Source organism: Diadema antillarum, unplaced genomic scaffold, assembly GCF_040938485.1.
Source record: "Diadema antillarum isolate AM-2024a unplaced genomic scaffold, OU_Dant_1.0 scf00000006, whole genome shotgun sequence".
Classification (NCBI taxonomy): domain Eukaryota; kingdom Metazoa; phylum Echinodermata; class Echinoidea; order Diadematoida; family Diadematidae; genus Diadema; species Diadema antillarum.
Window position 1 is genome coordinate 5,489,242 of NW_027270895.1, and position 16,368 is coordinate 5,505,609.

Sequence of the window (16,368 nt, forward strand, 5' to 3'; positions counted from 1 at the left end):
AAAGGGGGGGGGGAGATGAGTGATGATGTGAGGTTTAACATAGTAAGGCCCTGGAAAACGAAAACGGGAAAGAGTATGGGTTCTCCTTTTTAGCTACGGGAAGGGAAGATAAGCATTACTTTGGATCTCGAAGAAATACTACCTCCCCACAATGACAACCTTGTGTGTGTGTGTGTGTGTCTGTGTGTGTGTCTGTGTGTGTGTCTGTGTGTCTGTGTCTTAAAAGTAACTTCAACAATCAAGACATCAACCCTCCCGTTCAGGGAAACAAGAACAAGAACAAGAATGATGTAAACAACAACAACAACAACAACAAAAACAAAAACAAAAACAGCAACAATTACAAAGACGAAAAGATGTTGGATACGTCCTGGATAATGCATGGTAAATAAAACAGAGACTAGACTGTGCCATATCAAATTCACTTTATCATAGGAGCGGATCCAGGAATTTCGTAAAGGGGATGCGCCTTCATAAAACGCACCACCCCCACCCCCATTTTTTTATCTCTTTTGTTTTAGAAAAACAAAACAGTAAAGAGGGGGTGCGCCCCCCTCCGGATCCGCCACTGTGATCATGCATGTGAACTTTCAAATCCATGCTGCTCATCACATTTCCGAGGAAATTGCCATTCATATGAAGCAGGAAGATGCATTAAAATTTGAACCATGCGCGTACTTTTTCACAGTGCTTTGCCATACGTTCGTCTGAAACAGTAGAGATGGGTCAATTTCACGAAGCGTGCATGCACTACTGCTAGGCCGCAGAGCTCACGCGGTGCTTGACCGTATTACCCCGTAGTCCCCCAAGTGTCCGTAACGCGATACGCCCCCTTCTTCTTCCATGGAGGATGGAATTGATCTCGACCACACGGAGGTAGCAGAAATGGATACCCACTTGTTGGAATCTATTTAACCCACGCCCTCGTAAAACATAACCCCGTAAAATGCGCCCATTACATTCGGCGGGGGAATCTCGGCGCGTCCAGCAGGCCATAATTTGTCAGGGGCGATTTTCTTCTTTGCCTTCAACCCTTTGGGAAACGACGGACGACGGTCGGGATGACACGTACTCTCTCGGAGACGATCGAACAACTTCTGTGGGAACCGAATTCCATGTCAGCTCATTTATTCTGGCTGTTATGATCTCCAGAAATGTTTGTATTGTTGACGATACATCAAAAGCAGTCAACTCCATGGGTGCCTTTGAGCGCTCTCCCAAAGCGAACTGAACCGTACCGTAGCCGCGCGCCAGAGGATTGCTTGAATGCTCCTATGAAGTATACCGTACCATACTGAACCAAGCCAAAAGTGGACGATGTGCTCTTAAAAGGTTACCAAAAGGGTGCCAAAAGTTCGCTGTAAGGCATGCGCGTATCAGGCGCATACGTCACAATGCAAAGACATTATTCTCTTTGTTCGGGACAGCTGAAAGCATAGTTTAAGCGCGCCAGGTGAATGACCCTCTCTCTACATCATGCGTGACCGCCACTGAAAATAACACATGGGGTACGCTTTCTCAACAGAGCGATCGAAGTCTGGCACAGTCCAGTACGGTACGCTTTGGTTCAGTTCGCTTTGGTTTGCTTTAGAGCGCTGGAACGCACCCCATGATTGCTTCAATCTAGCTTTCCAGGCAATGTGAAATGCCAGCATGGATTGCTTTAATTTAGCCTTCCAGGCTTTTAATACATGGGTTCCCACACTCAACTAGTAACTTTGACCCTGCACGCGTAAATGGTGTCGTCCCAAAAAGGTTACATGATGTAACGGTTGTCTGGATGCCCCCCCCCCCCCCCCGCCGTCCACAACATTTGTATCCATAGAGGTAACATTCGGACAGTCCTAAAAAAGTTACTAGTATTTGAATATGATGTGAAAGCTTATCTTAGGGAAGAAGTGTGATAATCATCAATATTCATATGGAAATCAAAATGACAATCCAATCAATCTTGCGGGAAAGTATGTCACTTTTGACGGATTGGCACAACGCGCTCTTTAAAGGACGTGTGAAATGGTCTGGCACGTGACGTGTTAAAGGGAAGTCTACGTTATAAAAAAGAAAAAAGAAAGAAGTGAGAACAGACATCTTATAGCCGAAGGTTGAAACTGAAATATTCACTTCGCAAGTAAATACGTTGCTACACCGTCAATCAACTCGCGTCCTTAGGTTAATGTCAAGTTAAAGTCCAACCATGGTTTGGATTCAGAACAATTATATGCACATAGTTTATATGCCCACACAAACACACACATGTACACACACCCATACATATTTAATCAAGAATGCTATCTAAGCGTTTAAAGTAATCTTCTGTCTTATAACGACTAATCATCTGAAAGATTGACTGCATAACTTGTTAACAAGTGTGCTCATCTTGAAACTTTCCTTAGTTGCCGCTAAAGTTGTAAGGTTCTATCATCAATTAGGGCATTAAAAAAAAAACAGAACAAAACAGAGGCTTGATTATTTCACTGCCAAACAGTCGATATTCTTGGAGTTATCCAGAGTTTTGCAGTTGTAGGTCACAAAATTGAGATATGACGAGACGTTATGACCATTTTAATGTCAGTAAGGTAATTAAAATGGCGCCCTAGGCTCAGCTTGAAGTATCCGCAAGGCTTTATGGATTGAGACTTTGCTGGCCATGCGATTTTACGCATCGTTTGTGTTGTAAACGAAATATAACTAATTTCACCTATTTTTGTGCGTTTCTGCGTGCTTATATTTTCTCAAATACAACGTGCCATCTATGCATTCTTTCAGGAGGCATGGGAGGAAAGTGTGTGTCCCTGTGCACCTAGACAGACAAAGTAAACAGCCATTATCACACAGACGCATAAAGATAAGACATTTTGATCATGTTTGTTTCTCGGCAGAGTGTTTTCTTTTTCACGCTTTTGTTATGCTAACTATTACTTGTATGACGGCCAAGTTGACCAAATTCTCTAGTCTTTAGATATTCATTTAATTTGTTTATCTCGTGTTTATCCCTCGCATTTTTACAGCTTTCACTAAAGTAGGACAATGTTACTTTCTGCCAATATCTACTTGCATTAACTATTTCTAAGGGAAGGTGTGTGTGTGTGGGGGGGGGGGGGGGGTCGCGTCACGAGACCGACACCCAGGAGTCATACAGCCCACAAGTCATACAGCTCACAAGTCATACAGCCCATGAGTTATACAGCTCACGAGTCATACAGCCCATTAGTTCGACACTAAGCTAACAAGGCCCACGAGACCGACACATTAAGTCCCGTGTTGTATCTGTCGAACTCGTGGGCTGTTTTTACCTAGTGTCGAACTCATGGGCTTTATTTGCCCGGTGTCGAACTCATGGGCTGTATGACTCGTGAGCTGTATGACTCATGGAGCTGTTTTCAATGTCGAAGTCGTGGGCTGTATAACTCGTGGGTGTCCGTCTGGTGGGATGACCCCTGGGGGGGGGGGGGGGGTTCATGCAGTGTACATGTTTGAAAAACACGACCTCAGGTATCCTATAAGTATTATGGACGAGTGAGTTTGGAATTCAGGGAAGCCAGTGCATACTGCTCGATGTGAACTATTCAAACCATTGATATTGCCACTGAGACGTAACGTAATGCTCATCGGGCGAAAGTACGGTGTAACTTCCTGAGATTCCGGCTCAGATTCAAAATCTTGCTGGTTCTGCTGTTTTGTCGTTGCTTTTGTTGTGGTTTGTGTGGGTGATTTTTACTCCTCTAAATCGAGCAATCCTCTCGCACAAAATTAGCCGTCGGCTTGCGGGGAGGTTGCTCTAGGTCTCATGTAGTCAAAGGGTTATATGGCAATACCCATGCGAACTGAATGAGGCATTCTTTAAGTCCTCGCGCTCCTCCCAAAATAGCATCTCCGTGTGAATTACTTCCTCAACAAATTGGCTACTTGGAAGAAGGAGCTAGGCGTGCGTTCCGCCGGGAATGTTGAATTACTAGGGAGGCTCGGCCGGATGAGAATGATCTAACTTGTTGCCCGGAACAGTGTTTCGTAACGCGTAATGTCGGGAATTTGTAACACACACCTGACGGACGCAGGGCACAATCCCACAAGAAAATTGGCTGGTACCAGTTGATCTATGTAACGCAATATAGGGTGCTCCAGAGAAATTATCACAAAACTCATTTAGTTTGATATCTAAGGATTTTGAAGGCGGTGCTGGATTTTTTAACCCAATTTTTGAGTAAGCAGAGTCCGTGATTTTGCATTAACTTTCACTTTTAGGCCAGATAACATAATGTTCAAATACAAAACTAGATGAATAATTTTCACAAGCTGTTTCCAGGAAATGTTGTTTGATATTGCAGCTGATGTTTTCCTGTAGTTATTACATTTTATTTCGCCTGTAGATTTGTTTGTTTGTGATTCTCTTATTCCTTTGCTTGAAAGTATCGATTTGTCGTAGCCTCGCACTTCAAACAGACAAGAATTTTTAGTTAAGACCATATTCTGAAAGAGCAGACTTTAAGCTTTACAATGATGTATAACTCAAATCAAATGGACTCTCCTAACCTATCTAAATATTAGAAAGAAAGCACAAACTCAGGAAAAGTGTGAACTGAGAAAAGAGGCTCTGAAGTACAGTGTCTATTCAAGCGCATAATCTTTACCAAACCGTGCTGGCTGTGCGATGAATGGGACAAAAAACAGGAAGTAAACCGCCAGAGTAACAACAATGAAGTGATTATCAGATTAAACTGAAATTAAGCATGCCTCATTAATACATTCTGTCCATAAGTAATGCCAACTTTCAAAGCAGTAGCAATATCCTTTCAAAATTTATTAGAGTTGAAAGTGAAGAATGTGGACAAGGTTTTTCAGAAATGAAAAAGGGATTCTAAAGACACATCTGATCACATTATTCTACCAAAAATGTTCGAGATAAACTGCTAAAAAAACACACTTTCCTGCCCGTTTTACACGCAAAATCAGTGTGTGCGACTTTATGTTCGTTTTGAGGTGCACGGTCACAAATATAACAAACAACAGACTATGCATTTGCAGCTCTAAGAGTGTCTGACAAAAGTCGCATGAACTGTCATTCTGTCTCGTCGTGGTATTGTGCTTGAGCAAGTCTATAAATAAGGAAGCGTTTTCATTTTTGTCTTTTATCGGTGATGTGAAGATAAGAACATCCACTTAGCACCACCACAAAAAAAAAAAAACAAACCCGAGACGTCACGCAAGATGTGACCAGCTTCATGGGAAAAGAAAATAGAACTTGCACGTCACTGTAGCGCCGTGTGATATCCACCATCATAAGGCTAGCGTGTGGATGCCCAAATCTAAATGACGCACTTTTAGAATATGAATACATGTAGTTTTTACTGTATAGCTGTGTGTACTGTGTGTACTGGGCAGAGTGCGCACTTTCAACTTTTGTTTTCGGTTGTGGTTGTGGTGTTAGTAATTAAAACATGTCTTGCATTTCACATTCTTGCAAGTGGCTGCAGTGTATGTCAATTACCGACTCCCAATGTTCCCCTTTAACTACGCCTCCCCCTCCTCCCCCCCCCCCCCCCCCCCAGCAAAAAATGGGGGATTAACAGTGTCAGGGCAGTGCACTTTGCATGACACTTTGGGCATTGCTCTCGAGAGTGCCATATGTCATTATACGATGGCATTCAGCAAATCGTTCAATTTTTGATAACGGCTATAACATTATCTTGCACGTGGAAGAGGCAAAATGATGTGTTTTTATTGTCTTAGGGTTTATCCCCCCTTCACAATATTTCACATTCATAACTGGCAAACGAACCGAAAGTGTCGATGAAATATCTGGTGAAAGCGACTTTTTAAATGTTATTATCATACTAAATAGATGAAGTGAGCTAACCAAATCATGATAAATCTGAAACCCCTTAATCTCGACAGAGAGTGTGCTGGCCGACTGTAAATGAATTAAGAAGTTACGATCGATAAATTATTCGAAATACTTAGTACTCGTCAGTGACGATTATCTTTGATGTACTTAATCTCTTGCTTTTCCACACTTACCAGAGATTTTAACTTGTCCAATGACGCGATAAGTGACCAATCCTGATGAGAAACTCCTACATAACGCATTGAAGGGTCCTAGGCACCTCTCTCATCAGATCGGCTTGTGGAGACACGCTGAATATCAAGTCCACTGATTCTTGATTGCATCTGTATAATGAAAAGACAAAATATTGCTAGTTGTCACTAAGTTCGTGTCATCTATTATGTGCACATTGGGGAATGTAACGTCAAACTCTTCTCTATCTGTTTTTTTTTTTCTAAAACACACACATACAGGCTCCAACACATATGTTTTCTTCTTTTCCCTTAGAAATGAGTACAATGTCTTCTTTGAAAGTGTAATGTGATACCAAAATGAAAGGATGAACGTAAGTGTGTGTGTCTGTGTGTGTGTCCGCGCGTGTGTCTTTAGTATCAAGACAGTATTAAGTAAAAGGTATTTAATATATGTATATAGGTATATGAGCGTGTGTGTCCGCGCGTGTGTCTTTAGTATCAAGACAGTATTAAGTAAAAGGTATTTTACATATGCATATAGGTATATGAGCGTGTTTGTCCAGTATGCCTGATGTGCGGTGCATGTGTGCATGAATGTTTTATGATAGTGTACGTTTGTGTGCATATAAAGAGAAATTCATTTGTGAGTGCTCTCCAGCGTGTTTAACACCCAGTGTAGAACAGTGTCACTGTCGAAAACTGCAAGGATACGGAAAGTAGTGTGCCTGGATGAAAGCAAACAAACTATTAATTTACAATCAACCAACATAGCAAATTAAATCCTATATACTTTCGTGCTTTTTTTGGCTTATTTTGGGCGTTTTTAATGACGCAAAGAATTCTTTCAGGTCATCGCCTTCAACTACGATAAATTATACCCGTTTGATACAATCAAGAAATGAAAAATAACTATAACGTCAGTACAGTTGCCGTTGCTAAGTAGCTCTTATGGAATACACTGAAACATTTTAAAGGTATTGCTATATGTTATCGAATGAGGTTCGAGGCGGGTTCTTTGTTCAACGATAGTTTCGGGTCTTAAATACACGTAATTTAGTTCATGTCGGCGCCTTTTTATTCACTTTTCACCTTTCGCATGACCAACGCTTGTTAGAATTTCAGCACCAATTAATCTATGGTCAGTCCATTATGATGAAAATTGTCATATCTCCTGCTTAAAGGAAGCGGATAGATAAAGCCGGGAGATATTATTCTATGAGGTTTAAGTTTATTTTTACCAACGCCTCGAGCAACATTCGGTTTAATTAACATCGGTAGTGTTCAACCTCAGTCTTTGAGGCCTAAGGGTGTTCCAATAATTTTTGTCGTCTCTCAGCTTTTCGGCAAGTATAAGGAATAATAACCAATGCACCCACACTGATTAATACACTGTCTTTAATCTCATTATCTGCCCCCTTCTATCTCTCTTTCCTCTCTCCATCAGCTCCCATCCTCGTTCTCTCTTTCCAACCAAGCTACTCCCTTCACTGTCCATCTACACTGCAAAAAGTCCGATGTTGAATATGAAACACCGAGCTGGTGTTAAATTTTTGGTGCTCATTTATGGTGTTAGATTAACACCTCCCGGTGTCATTTCAGTCATTTATATATATATATATATGTATATATATATATATTATATATATTTTAGAGTTTCTTAGTAACTGCACTTCTTGTTGATTTTGAACTTCAACAAGACGATCAAGAATTTTCCGATAAAGTACTTGATTTTTGAAAAATATGTGCAAACACATTTACACCACAGTAACACCAGTTGGTGTGGTCTCCTATTGAAGCTGGGAGGGTGTTATACCATTGACATTAACACCAGCAATATCAAATCAACACCACGCGCTGTCATTATTTAATGAACACCCGCACAGTGCCAAATATCACCAGATACAGTGTCGTGCAGATTCGTGCGTTTTAGCAGAATATGCGATCTCTTATGTCCGACATCAATTAAAGCCTCTCTCACACGCTATCAATCCTAAGCGATGTCGTCACATTATACAAGTCTTGGAAATGTATCCTTTTTTTGTGCCTTTAATTTACCTGGTGGCATGCTTGATGGCCTAGAATCGGGACCCTATTAATATGAATTATGTGATGTTTTCTTTTTACTGGATGAATGAATAAGCAGCGGCGTTTTTGTTGTTGTTGTTGCTGTTGTTGTTGTTGTTGTAGTTGTTGTTGGTATAGTTGTTGTTGTAGTTGTTGGTGTCGGTCAGTGCTACTTGCAGGATTCATTATTTATTTATTACTTTTTTTTAAAATTTCATTTCAAAATAGTAAGCATGCACACTACTGTTTTTCGTCGGAGGATGAGGATTGAATGGACATCAGCTTATTTATCAAGCACATTTTATTCTCCAGTACGAGATGCACGTATGTTGCACTTTCTTCAGATTGCTCAAAGCCTAGAAAGACTAGCTTAGCTCCTTCAATAATGTTATGACAAATTCACACTCTTAATACTAAGATAAATGGCGATCATTTTCATTCTTTGCTCCTCCCAATCGTGGTTTGCAAAAGAAATCTTGCAAAATGGTAGGCCTGTATCTTTTTTTTTTCAAAATCTTGTAATTACTGTCGTCTTTCGGGATTGGGTTGTTTAAAAGAATGTTCAATCTGATAAAAGGCGTCTGGGACAGATATTCAGACAATAATTTATTATGATTAAGATTCTTTCTTAAAGATGAAAATCTGGAAACGTAATACTATGAAGGAAAAATGACAACTGTTATAAATTACGTTTGAGAGGATAACTACATCAAATCCAAATTTTAAAAAAAAATCAAAAAAAAAAACGTTCTGAAAGTGCATATTCCCAGGCTTGCCGGTTTATGTAAGGCATGTTTCTCTGGTCTTTTATTGATCTATTGTGCTTGAAAGCTTTTTGCACGTTGGGATGCATGTAAACGCAATGCTTTTTGAAAAATGAATTTGGTTAAAATTGGGTGCGTATGATAGTTAGCTTTCTTGTCGTTTCTATGACCATGACGGGTATTTGGGAGAAAGTGGGACGAGTTATTTGACACTGAAAAGTATCCAACGTGACAACTACACAAACTCAGTTCAGGAAATGAATTGAAGTCGACTATATGTCGGGATACTGTGTTGACGAGATGTAGAACGATTTAAGAATTACATGATAATTTGCCATACCCCATGACGACTGGTATTTCCACATAGAAGTACCGTACATTTTATTTTTTTAGAAAAAAAGACAACTTTTGTATATTTATTGTTTCACATCCTTTCTTTTTTTTCGCCCACATTGTGGTAGTGAGAGAGATGAATGTTTCAATACTTCTTTATTTATAATGTTTTGTTTGATTTGGAACGGAAAAAAACAACAATGTTATATAAGCACAAGAGCGCGGGGAAAAAAATCTCAGGAGAAGATATTCAAATCAAATTATGAAGAGAATGCCGGGGAGCCCATCCTATGGGGGCAATGGAAATCGTGTGAGTTTTCATATCAATTAGATTTGCATGACAGTGTTCCTCGTTGGTTTCTTCCGGGAAATTCCTCGCAGCACATTAACATTATCCATGAAGAATTGTGCAGGAGAGTTGATACACAGTAATTCAATTGATTGTCTTGATTTTGGAACGGACGTTATATTCTCAAGAGGCAACCCCCGAATGTTGGCATCGATACCTCATGATGTTCATCACTCTAACAATATGAAGAAAACAAAATAATATCCTCTAATTGCCTGCCTTTATCCCGTTTTACTTTGTTTCCCTTTCATCTTATTAAATTTCATTTTGAAATTGTTTCTTTCATCCTCCTTCCTCCCAGCTCATCAAGATTAAAGAATTCAAATACCTGCATCATTTTTTTTTCTGTCATCGAGAGATTTTCCGGATACCAGCGGTTATATGAGGTTAATGTTACTGCATATTCGGTAATCAACTATAAACGTACCCTGTGTGGGTGTCTATAATGGAGAAGTAACAGATCGTAAAATAGAAAACAAAAAGGCCAAGACGTGAAACTATGGCTCACATTGACTGACAGTTTCTCAAGAGACAGCGTCTAGATTAACATACGAAAGGGAGCGACGATCGTACAGAAGCCGAATCAGCATTTTATGTGTGCATGTGTGTGTGTGTGTGTGTGTGTGTGTGTGTGTGTGTGTGTGTGTGTGTGCGTGTGTGTTTTGGTGACAATATGCAGTGAATAGAATAATATCATGGATTGTATAAATATCATTGAAGAACAATGAAAATGAGTGAATACTTATACTCTCTTACAGTTAATGATAGACTTATGATAGACCAAAAGGAGCCATGTATGTTTCTGTTACAAAAGACTCAGTAATTCGATACAAAATCACAAAAAAAATCTTCAAAATATGTCAAAATTTAGAGCAACAAAATCAGCTAAAGAAGATTAATTTTGTTCCAAAATTATTAGCGGGGAAGTGATATTGTAACCGAACCAGACGTGGTTCCTTTTGGCGCAACATAGCAAAAACCCGACAGGTTGCCCGTACCGTGCTCGGTGTAAACTGGCCTTAAGAGTTAATGCTTGGATAAATAAATGGCAAACAAATACAGATGAGAGCGACGATGACGAAATTGGTGATGATGATGATGATGATGACGATGATGACAATGATGGCGATGATGATAATGATGTTGATGAGGATGATGACAATGATGATGATGATGATAACAATAATGATGATAGGAGTATGATGATCATTATAGTGACAATGATGATGATGATGATGATGATGATGATGATGATGATGATGATAATCAGGGCTCGACACTAACGGTGGCCCGGTGGCCCGGGACCACCAAAAATGAAAGTCGGGCCACCAAATTTCAAAAAAGGGCAAATTTGGTGGCCCTCCTCGGGCCACCACAATTTTTTGAAAAGTATGTCAATAAATTCGTAACTTTTTGCGCCGGAAATTAGCAGTTAAATTTGTTTAAAGGATGGATGAAAAGGACTGAATGAGAGAGTGTTGCAAGTCTGTTGAAGTTTAATTTATGAGTAGATAATGTCCAACTTCTAATTCTTACTATCATAAAACGTAAATATTTGACTCATTACAAAAAAAAAAACAGGACTTTTAATGTTTTTTATTGTGTGTTTTTTCGGGACACCAAATTTTTCTCTCGGGCTACAAAAAATTTGAAATTTAGGATTAGTTAGTGTCGAGCCATGTGATAATGATGGTGATGATGATGACAATAATGATAATGGGAGTGCATATGTGCTGATTATGTAATTGACAAAAAACGATAATGGCGTCGGCAGATGGAGTTTGGGGTCAATGATTCAATTGCTATAAGCACTGAAAGAAAACCAACAAAATCTATATTATAATCATGTGTAGTCAAGTCCAAGAAAAATAAAAACAAAGCCACCAAAGTAAGTTGAAATATGATGCTATGATACCATAGTAGTAACGACAGTTTCGTTCTTGATCAGTTCTTGGTTTAAACATGAGCGGAAGAATAGAATCAAGCATGCTGAAAATATCTAATCCGTATATTTATACACACGCATATTCATTATTTTGCTTTACATAGTCATTTTGTCCTAAAAACAACAACAAAAATCAGAGGTTTCAAACGAAGTAAAAGCTAACGGTAAGCAAGATTGTGCAAGTTGAGGGGGCACAGTATCCGTTTGAATAGATGACTCAAAAGTCTTCCTCACCTGACGAAAGTCGTTACAAGCTAAACTTAATCTAAGTTCTGTGGGCGAAAGATTAGGGCAGATATTCCCCACTGAATTAACGAGCCTGTTTTTTTGCGGGAAGGATTGTAAGACAGAAAGAGTCCCATTTTCCTTGTTATTTAGCCTGGATATTAGCGAAAGCTGGCACCCTGTTTACTTTTTTCTCTTCTTTATTTTCTCTTTCCTTCCTGGCAAGCTACTCCGAGGAAAGAAAATCCTACGTTTTCTGCCGCACTTTTCCTCCAAAAGGATTTTGTTCCTTCACGTCTTTTTGTTTATTCCGTGGCTGAGGAATTTGAACGTGATTGAGGTTTGATTAGCGGGGAAACGTGAATTATGCAGTGCTGGGACAACGAATCGTGGTCAGCATGACAAAATCCCCGAGCACTGAATGCGGAACTTTGAGTTAAAAAAAAAAGAAAAATGGGTTCTTTGGCGTATGGTGTGATTAGTTCATATCTACTTTAGATTCCTTTTTTTTCCCTCAGCTTCAACACCTTCACACAAAATGAGAACAAATTTGAAAGTAAAATCACAGGGATAAATGCGGTATGTTTCATTGGTTGAAGTATGGATGGTTGCGGTTGTTGTCGCTACTGTTTTGTTGTCATCTTTAAAGACTTGAATTTCTGTTCTTTTGTTGGTATTGTTGTTTATCAACTATCTAAAACCTCGATTTTTTTTTGCGTTGTTCTTCTTATTTCCTTCGTCTTCAAGTAAGGTTGCTGAAAATTTAAGTTTGGTTTCTGCGATACTTGCTACATTCAAAAATAGATTTCGTGTTAGCAAATTCAAACGTTTGCATGCCCCATACTGTTTTCCCTTAACCACACACGCACGCACACACACACACACACACACACACACACACACACACACTCACAAAGAAGAATCATGACCGATGGTACTCTAGATATAGACAGTTTGCCTCTACTTGTTACTTGTATGTGTTGAAAGAATTCTTGGGCGGGGGCGTTCGAGGGAACTCTGAAAAAAAAAAGATGAAATACGCACATTAACACAAATGCACGATTACACAACTTATCCAACTTAATGTAGAATTGACTCATTCAAAAGAAAAGAAAAAATAAACAAACGAATCATTTGATTTTGACGTTTATTTACGACTTGATTATCTGTTTATCGATCTATCTTTAATTTAGCTTTTGATTGTTGTTGTTTTTGTGTATGTGTATGTAATTCCTACCAATTTTCACGTTGCCTGACCGTTCTCAGTTTTTGCATGGCGTCAGCAAGAGGGAAAATATGTTTTAAAATCGATATATATTTTCTCGAATGTATTGATTATATATGTATACGGTGAACGGAGATGAACACGCATCGACGTTGTATCCGGCACTTGTGTCCAGACCGATACATGATTGGAGTTCGAACGCGGCAGTGAAATTGGACTTGCGCAAATCACGTCATGTGAGATGAATGACGCAATCTCGACCAAGACTCTGCGTAACAGCTGTGACCCCACGTGGCTCCCCCGCGGGAACAAGAAACGGCCATCAACGAATGAAACGTTTAGCGACAGTGCACATTCATCTCTCGCGACCCCGTCGCAAATTCAATGTGCAAGGATCGAATGCTTTCGAAATTTCACTTGATTTGATTCGAGTTCACTTGAGTTAATTTGGTTGATTAGATTTAATAAAAACGGACACAGAACTGATGCTTCTCTTCGGCGATGAAAGGTAACTGACATTCAAAGTCACACCCCTTATAGGCATGCAAGGCCAAAAAAAAAAAATTGCATCTATGGAAACCCACTCTCCTTTTCTGAGGACATTGATGTGTCTAGAGGATTTTAGACCGAAAAAGCCCTCTTATTCACACTTCCCATAAGATACCAAAGCAAACGACTCAGTGGTATGTGTGAGGCGGGATCTGTTCATCTTTACGCGTTCATCCTGATTCATCCCTCTAGTAAGAGAAATTCAAGTGTCATCGCCTTCAGACACGGGGGGGGGGGGGGGTGGGGGGATGAGTCTGCAACTCATGAATTCCTAATCTATGTCCTAATTCAGAGGATAACTACCTGCCTCGTGCATGATGCAATGTTTGTGTCTTTGTCTCTTTGTTTGATCGGTTGTTCTCGCACTGCTGTATTGTCGTGTAAAGACGTGTGGTTTTTTTGTTTCAAAAATTACCTCCATTTTGTTGCATTGAAGAAGGCCTAAATGGAAGGAAGTTTCGCAACCCTCCCCCCCTCGAAAAAAAAAGAGGCTTGAAAGGAACATAGACTATTTCCTAATCGTGCTGTCGACAAGGGGAAGGAAATTGAAACAGTGATCGAGACTTCCTTGGGAATTCGCTGAGGGTTCTCGGCTCGGCAATCGTTAACGTAGTCGTAATTCGGAGTCTCCAGGTAGCATCATGGGCGCTCAATTTCAGATCTAATCAGATTTTACCTAGGTTTGGCAGAATATCATCAAACCCGGGAACAGACAGTATAGCTCTTCGTGTTAAGGAAACAATGCAGTCAATTTCGTTGTCAGTTTTTGTCAGAAGTATAAACGCCAGAAAATACCCATACTGCGGATTGGGAGATACGTCGTAACAATTGGAGTAGAACATTACGTACTTTCTTTCTCTTAACCATTCAAGAGTCTAATAGCTGAAGACTAGAGAGAGTGACGTATGTCTTCGCCATGAGAAACGGCTGACGAAACACGAAACTATAGCACATCTATTGCTAGCGCTCTAATGTTCCAGTTCACTTTAACCACGCGACACGGACGTGACATTGGCAACGATGGGTTACGTCGTTTCGTAACAGAGAGATGTACGACCAAAGAAGCAGAGGTTACTGGCAGGGCGACTTAGCTAGCAACATGTATTGATCGTCTGTCCCTGAGGGGTGTGTACGGTGTTTGTTACAAGGAATAGAAGGCGCCACAGGTGAGAAGGGCGGGACAGTGGTTTCTAAACACCTGGGATTGCAATAGATACTCGTCAGAAGGAATAAGAAAAAAAAAGGAAAAGAAGTAGAAGCGGAAGAAAGACGACATGGACTTGAGAACACAAGACACACTCACACAGACCTCTGCGATGAGATTCCTATGCCTCCCCGGGAATTTTGAGAGTGTGAAAAAAAAAGACCCGGAACAAAAATAAATGGGTTAAGTCAGCACGTGGCGTTTGTGGGACAATAGTTATTGCCTGACCTCGCTCGCGTAGCTTGGAGGGTGAACTGTCATCCAGGATGGAAAACAAAGACATCTGCTGTTGAATCTTTTAGAGTGCTCGGTGTCTGACATTTAATGAGAAAATCTTAAGCAGAATGGAAATTTCGGAGGAACTGCAAAGGCCTGAGTATTAAAAGGATTCTCTCGTATTGTGTTTGACATGGTGTTAGCGTCTCTGGCTAAAAGGAGAGAGATTGCAAATGTCTAGGATCTGCGGTGGTCTATCTGCTTGCAATTACGTCGTTGGCTGTTCGGTGCTGATGCAAACGTTATTCAAAGACGCAGTCAACAATAATTCCCGCGTGAGCTGGTTCCCAAATGCCCTCATTAGCTTCCCGCCACAAATATTTTCAGGAGGAAAGAGGGCAAAGAAGGGAAATTCGAAGATGCGCCGAACAAGTATAAACATTTGCACAGCCATTCCATAAGGACCGACTGTTATCGTGCTGATGTTTGCATGACATTTCACAAGTTCTCATTTGGGCCTGTACATCTAGGACAGTTATAGACAAAAAAACAAAAACAAATGAAGATCACGTGTTTGAATTCCACTCGATTCCTTTCGTCTTTCTGTTTCTACCCCTTCATATTTCTTTTCCTGTCGTGTTCTGTTTTGTTTTGTTTTTATTCCCTCCTTTCATCAAATGAAGCACAGCAAACTACCAGTCACGAAGTGTGAAGGATTAAGTTTACTGGGGTGAAGCGTCGAGTAGGGCAATTAGAGGCTCAATACTCTTCTGCTAAAGGGTCGTCAGTGCCTAATACGTTTGCCTCTCCCGAAGACGAGTTCCCAGACCAGCTCGAGAGACCCTGCTGGTGTTACCTCGAGGGGTATCGAGCCATCTAGACGTCTGGCGGTTTGCGCATCCTTCCTCACCATCACGAGACATTTTAGTCTGTGGCGACACCTAACTGTTTGAGCATTATTGCAGGAACCTCTTCTGTCGATTGTTTAGAGCCATAAGCTGTATATCTGGCTGTGTTACTTTCTGCCTGAAAATCCATTTCATGAGTGTCTTCGGTGAAGTATGTAGAGGGATGCGATGTTCCTCTGACTGTGGCATTTCCTGACTGATAAAAAGAACACACACGCACGCACAAACACACACAAACACACACACACACACACACACACACACACACACGCACACACACTTTGTTTAACCCTTTGTGTGCTTGAAGTGACTATAGCTTTGTATAAACTGTCCAAAGATGCCGACAAAGAAAGGTAACACAATATGTTGAGTTTCCACATCATAGTATTCTTTGTCGTAACAACTAAAAAAAGCACGAGTATTTTCTGTCAAGATGCTAGATTGATGCATTGCTTTCCAGATTGGGGTCGGCACCCCTTATGTTAAAAACTCGTTTATGAACGTCTTTTGTTCAAGAGGTAAGGGCGTTGTGTTACGCTTTGAGATTGTGCCTCCATGTCTAAAAATATCC

General features: G+C 40.3%; 1 protein-coding gene across 1 annotated transcript in view; it reads right to left on the minus strand.

Moving 5' to 3' along the window:
- The window catches only part of LOC139715544 (uncharacterized), a 40,324-nt gene extending 34,261 nt beyond the window's left edge, over positions 1–6,063 (minus strand). Inside the window, exon 1 of the mRNA XM_071627112.1 lies at positions 6,016–6,063. The gene's annotated coding sequence lies outside the window, so the exon portion shown is untranslated. The remainder of the gene's footprint in view (positions 1–6,015) is intronic.
- Between the last annotated feature and the right edge of the window lie 10,305 nt (positions 6,064–16,368).